The following is an 8,486-nucleotide window of genomic DNA, read 5'->3' as shown; positions in this document are numbered from 1 at the left end:
GTTTTGGAGATGGACAAAGTCTTCCACGACCCTATGGTGTTAGACGCTATCTCAGAAGAGGATAAAATGGAGCGGACAAGTGAGTTTGTAAAATCTCAACAAAAATTAAGCTCATCCGGTAATCAGCCATCCGCACAGGCGAATTCTCCACCGCAAGACTGTGTCGACGCCGATACTCCGACACAGCCAAGCACAACTGTCGTTTCTCCACCGACACAGCAAGGCCCAGCAAGAGATAGCGCACCACAGCACGCTAAATCCGGCAGCAAACAAGTGTTAGTCGAACACCGAATCAAAGATACAAGCACACCACGTCCTGTTAAAATGGAATACAAGTCCCCTAAAAGAGAGCATGATTATAAGGGACATTCAAGCAGGGATTACTCTAAGTTGAACGCTTCCGCCCTACCGTACACCCCCCAAGGTACACCAGCAGCTAATGCCAAGGCACCCACCACTGAACCACTGGCAAACTTCCTGGCTCGGCGAGACTTGGTGAGCTCAAGCCTATATCAGTTCGATGACAGGCCCGAAAACTACCGTGCTTGGCACTCATCCTACACCAACGCTATCAGAGGGTTAGGCCTCACAGCAACAGAGGAATTGGATTTAATGACAAGGTGGCTTGGTAAGGAATCCAGCGAACATGTCAAACGAATGCGCTCCGTGCATGTAAACAACCCAGCAGCAGCTCTTCAGAAGGCATGGGAAAGACTCCGTGAATGTTATGCAGCTCCCGAAATATTGGAGAACTCTCTTTTCAAGCGCCTGGATAACTTCCCACGAGTGACGGCGAAAGACCACAAAAAGCTACAAGACCTAGGAGATCTGCTCATGGAGCTCCAGGGTGCAAATGAGCACGGATACCTCAGGGGGCTGTCATATTTGGACACTCCACGGGGCATAAACCCCATTGTCGAGAAGCTACCTTACGGGCTCCAAGAAAAATGGATGTCTACCGGCTCCAAATGGAAGGAGGAAAACGGCGGCTGTTACCCTCCATTTCAGTATTTTGCCGGGTTTGTCTGTTACGAAGCACGAAAGCGTAACGACCCAAGCTTTTTTCTTTCCAGCAGTGACACTGCACCTGCAAAAACAGACAGACCTACCTTTAAAAGTCAAGGCTCCAGCTATCCAATCACGGTTCACCAGACCGATGTCTCCACAGCAGAAACTGATGCAAACAACCTTGTGAAAAGCGACAATGATCCACGTATAACATGCCCAATCCACGACCTTCCACATCCACTGAGGAAGTGCAGGACATTCAGAGATAAAACACTCTCGGACAGGAAGGCCTTTCTCATGGAAAAAGGAATATGTTTCAAATGTGTGTCCTCGGCCTCTCATCTAGCAAAGGACTGCAAAAATGCAGTAAAGTGTGAGGAATGTGACAGCGGCTTTCACGTAACAGCCATGCATCCCGGGCCAGTGCTTCATGCACGTTAACGAGAAAACCTGTCATGGCGGGGAGTCGCATGACAGTCTATTCAGGTTCAGCAAGAAGGCTGTAGTCTCACGCCCTCAAGGAGACTTCACAGACAAGGATGTCTACACCAAAACAGTGGAGGCAAATTCAGGAAAGATTACGCAATGTGGAAATGAAGACTATGGACCGAGGTTGTGCAAAGACTTTTTGTAGACTAGTCATAGTTCTGCTTCTACCTACAGAGGACTCATATTCAGAACCCGCAGTGTAAAAGATAAGATGGTGACCTCATAAAGGTCAAGCGGGGAGTGTCTTGTCTTATAATGTGATTTTTATTGTTTGCCGTTATGTTGCTTAGAATGGCTTTATTTTGAAAGACAAAAGTACCCTTATATTGAAAGGCCCTCTTGACAAGAAGAGGCCACTGTGACTTTAGGTCCTCTTGATGAGAAGAGGTCGTTAGTTAAGGCAGGTGTTAGTGATGGGCCGATACCACATTTCTTCAAGTCGATACGATACCGATATTTTTGGGGCCAATTTTCCGATACCGATACCGAAACCGGAAACAGAAACAAACCGGAAATGGGACCGGAAATGGTCATAAACCGGAAACGGAAGTACCAATGCGGAACCGGAAATGGTCGTAAAACGGAACCGGAAGTCCATTAAAAAAGTATCGATATTTTTTTTTAAAGTATCGATACTAAACGATATTCAGACAATCGATCGATATATCGATACAAGTATTGATATGCCCATCACTAGCAGGTGTGTGAGTTTAGCTAATTGCACTGGATACAGAACAGCTGTGTGAGCCAGCAAACAGCATTTTTATGTCAGTAGCAGCAGAGAGTGCATGTTCTCCATTGCTGTGTCCAATTCGGATGTTTTTCATCTTACCTTCAACATACCTTCCCCAGGAGGCAATGCTGTAAGTTAGAGTTCATGTGGAAGCTATCATTTCATGTTGTTGTGGTAATTTCATGTATGCTTAACTAAGACAATAAGTTAATGTTAAAATGTCAGTTAATGGTTATTTTGTATTAAAAAAATGATTGTATTTACAAGCCACTGTAAATAGAACAGGACAACATCTCATGATACATTGTATGTTACTTTTGTTTCCAGTTTTTACTCCATGACCTGTAATGATGAGGAATCTTCAGTAAAAAGAACAAGTCCAACGTCACGATTCTGTCATTATTGTTATGGGAAGTGGAGTTTAGCTCGCTGTTCAGCATACACTTTGGCAGGAACAGCACACCTAGTACTATTTTGTCTGAAGTCAGACATATCAAACAGGATTGAAATTAGGTCAACTGGAATAATCCTAGTGCTGGTTCAGATGTCATTACTTCCTGCATTGTCAGGGTAGTACCCTGGTTTGTCAACAAACAATGACAGATAGATAGATACTGGTGCCCAAAGAGGAATTCACTTCACATTCTGTACAGACGGACTGGTGTTCAATACCAAGCATGATGATCGAAACTGTACTTGTGACCAACCACACACACACACACACACACACACACACACACACACACACACACACACACACACACACACACACACACACACACACACACACACACACACACACACACACACACACACACACACACACACACACACACACACACACAAATCTTCAAATCAAATAATGGAGATGAGGTGAGCCGTCTATAAAGACTCCACTGAAACTATGGCTGGTTGTAGTCAGTACACAATCCACCTGTCACACCTGTTGCTTGTTATCAGTTATTGGCACCATAACACTGCCTCTTGTTACTATTCAGCGGCAAACCAGGGAATGCTTGAATGCCTTGACAGATATTATGCGATATGAGGTACATGCATTTAGGTTCAGAAAGATTGAAAGTATTTCCTAACATGGTTTTAGATAGCTTCACATTTGCATATCACAGATGTGTGTAGCGGCATGCCACAAATCATTAAACAGAGACATAATAGTTGACTGGGCTCATAAAAATACACAATGTGTCTTTGTTTGAAGTAAATGTAACAGGGATATTATTCCTTTGCGCTCCTACCTGCTCCTAGAATTGCTCTTCAAAAAAGAAATCTTCAAGACATTTCCTTTACAACCCGCACCCTCCTATTCCATCAACTGTGTGAACGACACTTTGATACTGTAAGTGTCAAGGAGCATAAAAACTACTGTCACATGCCCACAGGCAGCAGAGCAACAGAGAGAGAGAGACAAAAAGATCCTGCTTCTCCACTGTTGACTTGGCCAGTCTGATCAACTGGAATGAGGTCAAACAGGAAGTGTCAGGTGTGACCCACTAAATTGCTCTGTCACTCCCTTTCCCCCCTATAGGGCATAGCAGTGGCAGCCATTTGTGGTGCCACAGATAGAAACCCCATTCATTTTGGGGGTCCTTGACATGAAAAAGTTTGAGAACCACTGCACTATTGGGTGTATAGCATATCAAGCTAGCTAGGATGTCACACACGAGAGACACTGTTGGTTTAATCACATAGATTCATTGAATAGAATGTGGTTGAGTATATAACTGACTCAGTGTGACTGACGTGGAAATCCTTGCTTAATTTATGAACTCTGGTCTTTAAGTCTAGCGGATCTTTTGAAACTCTCAAAAGATCAGCAAAACCTTGACTCAAATACAATATTAACCCATCCAGGCCTGAGGCCGATTCAACAAATTGTCTTCTAAATCAGAAAACAGTTGGTCAGTGGTCAGTGGTCCTATTTCATGTCAAGGAACCTGATAGAGTTAATCTCTTATCTTAATTATCATAATGTGTCTAGGGTCCATTAACCTGGGTAAAATGTCCTATTAATAATGGTGTTTTTGGGTCTGTAATACAGTCATGTTAAATGTACTCTCTACTCCCAGTCTCTGTGTCTATGCAAGCCAAGGTCAAACCCATGCTACAGGCTTTCTGTGGCTATCTATTGCTTTGAGAACACGGTATCTAGATGTTCTTTTCTACAGCTGTCTTCCTTCAGTGTCACCAAATCATCACTGACCAGTGACAGGTCAGCCGATGTCAACGTGTTGACCCACACATGGGGACGCTGTTTTTCCAAAGATAAACTGTCACACCATCATCATCATCTTCATCATCTTCATCATCTACCATCCTCATCTTCATCATCTTCATCTGACGACAACTAGCATCATCGCTCTCCACCAATGGCAGGATTACACCTTCGACGGCTGGACGATTGATCTGTCATCCTATGATGTCATATGTTTATGTTACTGGACGCTGTTAAAGTCCAGTGCTTTCTCTGTCGAACTACAGAGAGACGCCGACCGATGATGACTATACCTGTGACACTGTAACCTTCCTTCTCTCTGTCTGAATAATAAGATCTTTCATTACATCCATGGCTGCCTGTGTTCTGAGTCTGGTTTTTCCTTGTTGCCTCGTTATGAAAGTAGCTGGTACTTTGTGTGGGTCATAGGAGAAAACAACTCTATTAGAACCCCCAAATTATACTGTATGTATTTTGGCCGCGGACCCCCCCCATCTCAAAATATGTTGTTCCAGGGACCCCCAGAAGCAAAGATTTGAGTTACAAATGTTCGCTTTAAAAATGTATGTATTCAAAGATTTACACACATTTTCACGATTTTTCAAAAAATAGCAGATCTACAAGCTCATAGCGTGGCACTCGGTGCCGCGCTATGAGCTTGTAGATCTGCTATTTTTTGAATAGCCAAAGTATAAAATAATGGTTAAAGTGGTTACACAGATGCGTTCCCGGTTTTAATGCGGGTTAAATGATAATAGAAAGATTTATTTACAGTGCTGTAACAGTAAGTAACAGTCACACAACATACACATACATCCTATACACCAGCAAAGCACACAGATAGACTGACTTGCTCTTCCCTGACTGTCAGCTTATAATTGGCTAAAAGGAAATCAATAATACATTTGATCTATTCTCCTGAGCTTGTTATAGTGCTAAAACGTATCTCCCCTGCACAGCCATAAAACAAAAGGGCCACTGATTTGCCGGCAGCTGTGACCTGCCGACCTGAACTCCCTGAAAGTCCGGCCTTATCGGCAGCTGGTGTTTTTTTAGGCCCATGTTCTCAGCTCTCAAACTCAAGCCAGCAACACAAGACTAATCAATGCTAAGCAATATAGGGCATAGTAGTGGTGGACATTTTCTGGTTCCACTTCAAAATAGTCAATGCATTTTTCCCATTGACATTTCCAAAAATATTTATATCAATTATTGTAAGCCTAGAATCAAGCCATCCAGGGTCCTGGTAATCTCTCAAGAACAGATTCTGCTCTGCGTTGGAATCTGTCGTGAAGGTTCGTCATAACGTGTACACACTGGGCTACAAGTGGGCGTGGCTTCAGATCAGGAAGCAGGCCGCGCTTTACCCAATCAAATGTAGTGGGCGGGATTTACGTGTCCGCCGATCCTTCCCCACTCGAAACCAACCAAAACTAATTTAACAATAGCGTCCGCGGAGCAGACAAAACCACGGAAAGATATTCACATTTTAACTTGCTCTTTCATCATAGAAACAAGTGGGCTTATAACCAAAACGATCCATGTTCTCTGGGAAAAGTGGTGTTAGTGTTCCGTGTAGAAATATTGTTAGTGGGAATGAAAACATAGTCGCACCACCGGAAGTGAAACGCTGAAGGCAGACCAAACAAAACCCCGGTTTCCTTGCGCACGGGTGCTCCGTCGTCATTGTCCCAGAGCCAAGTGAGATAGTACAAACAGCAGTTTTTCCTTCTCATTTGGCTTTGGGTTCCCAGATTGGGGTCCTGGTGAATCATGACCATAAAACGTTTGATTCTGTGAATAAACCTTTTTGATAACAGCAAAACAAAGGGTATTTATTAAATATAGTATATCATATAATTAAATATAAAATAAAATAAAATCACAGAAAAAAATGTTGTATGGTCATGATTCACCAGGACCCTGGATGGCTTGATTCTAGGCTTAAATTAATTGATATAAATATTTTTGGAAATGTCAATGGGAAAAATGCATCGACTATTTTGAAGTGGAACCAGAAAATGGCCACCACTGCTATGCCCTATAATATGATAATATAAATTTGCTTCATCAACTGGTGACGCGAGGTTACAGTGTGATGTTTTAACGGGTAAAACGTTGACTGAGGTGATGAACAGTTAGCAGTGGTGTAAAGTAACGAAGTACATTTACTCAAGTACTGCACTTAAGTACAATTTTGAGGTATTTTTACTTTACGGGAGTATTTCCAATATTTCAATACTTTTACTTCTACTCCACTACATCTCAGAGGCAATGCATTTTTATTACAAAACATAAATTAACCACTTCAGCCCTTATATACATTTCTGCCATTTGAAAATAGCCGATCTACAAGCTCACAATGCACCGCGATGCGATGCAATGCATTGTGAGCTTGTAGATCGGCTATTTTCAAAAGATTGTTATACTGTACATTTGAAAACTTGTGAAAGGGGACATTCTGAATAATGAGTACTTTCTACTTTTTACATTTGATTTTGATACCAATACGTTTACCAATACTTTTGTACTTCTACGTAAAGTAAAACAAAATAAGTAAAATTTAGAATTCCGGACTTTTACTTGTAACAGAGTATTTCTACATTGCAGTATTGATACTTTTACTTAAGTAAAATATGTGAGTACTTTTTCCACCACTGACTGAGTTATGTGATGGATGTGAGATGAGCTTGTTGGAGATTGTCTTCTGGGTCCTGGACTCCTGTCTCTTCGCTGGAACCAGCCAAGGTATGGGTTATATATATGAATCCATCTAAATGTTCTCCACTCTCGCTTTCTGCTGTCTGGGTGCCTGGGAAGCACCAAAGTTTAATATAAGATCAAATCTGTCTCGACAGTCTAATTAGATCATTAACATCATTAACATCATTTACATTCCAGTTTTGTATTGAATAATGTTGCATAAAGTACAGTATTACCTTCCAGAGATGATACTGGACGATGAACTGTATCACCAGCACCAACACTATGACTGTAAGTCTGATGATGAACGCTGGCAGAGGAGAGGCTGTAATATGAGAGATACATTTATGTTCAATACAAAAACATCACCAGCACTCACTTGGTCCTTTTAGGATCTCTTATTTATTGTCATTTATTGTCTGAAAATAGCAGATATTTACAAATGTCTGAAATGTATATAGAGCTGAAGTGGGTGATGTATGTTTTGTAATAATAATCAAAATCTACAAACTAACTTTCAAAATAAAAGTATCATATTCGCCTCTGAGATGTAGTGGAGTAGAGGTAACTTGGAAAAACTCCAGTAAAGTAAAAATACCTCAAAATCGTACTTAAGTACAGTACTTGAGTAAATGTACCACTGATCTTTTCAAAGTTACTGTTTCTACCAGAAACATAAACTGTGAATTATTCAACTGACGAGTGCTCGCCTTTCTCTTTTCCAATTAAAAACATCACCAAACATCACGTAAAGAACATTTCTCAGTTCAAAAAAGCTTTGTTCATTTGGATGTATTTCGCTTTCACGTGTGCCTGTTTGACTGAGTTTCATGTTCTTTTGTAGTTAAAGGTGCTGTGGTTTTTATTTATTTTTGTCAAATAATTGTTAAATCTGTATATATTGTCATAGTAATCATTGCTATAGCGTGTTTGTTCAGTAACATGGGTCTCCCCAACTCTCCAGCTCTATAGTAACAGAAAATACATTTTCAGGCCAGGATATCAATTTCAGCCAATCAGGAGAGAGAACTAATACAGGATACAGGATAACCAGGTGAAATTGGAAGTGACGACACAAAACAATGGAGACCCCCTGTTACTGAACAAACGCACTAAAGCATATATGGGCAACTGGCGGCCCCCACCTTCACTTAATGCGGCCCGCAGGTTTACCGGAATACTGATTTATTATTGATTTCAGCTGTTACAATTACAAACATGCAAACATGACCCTCTTTAATTACTATAGTCTATATTAGTAGCTTAATGACTAGTATTACAATTCTATTGTCTTTTTTTATGTCCAATGTATTTGTATTTAAG

This window comes from Gymnoscopelus braueri, assembly GCF_963280865.1.
Source record: "Gymnoscopelus braueri genome assembly, chromosome: 21".
Classification (NCBI taxonomy): domain Eukaryota; kingdom Metazoa; phylum Chordata; class Actinopteri; order Myctophiformes; family Myctophidae; genus Gymnoscopelus; species Gymnoscopelus braueri.
This window is presented reverse-complemented; position numbering follows the sequence as displayed.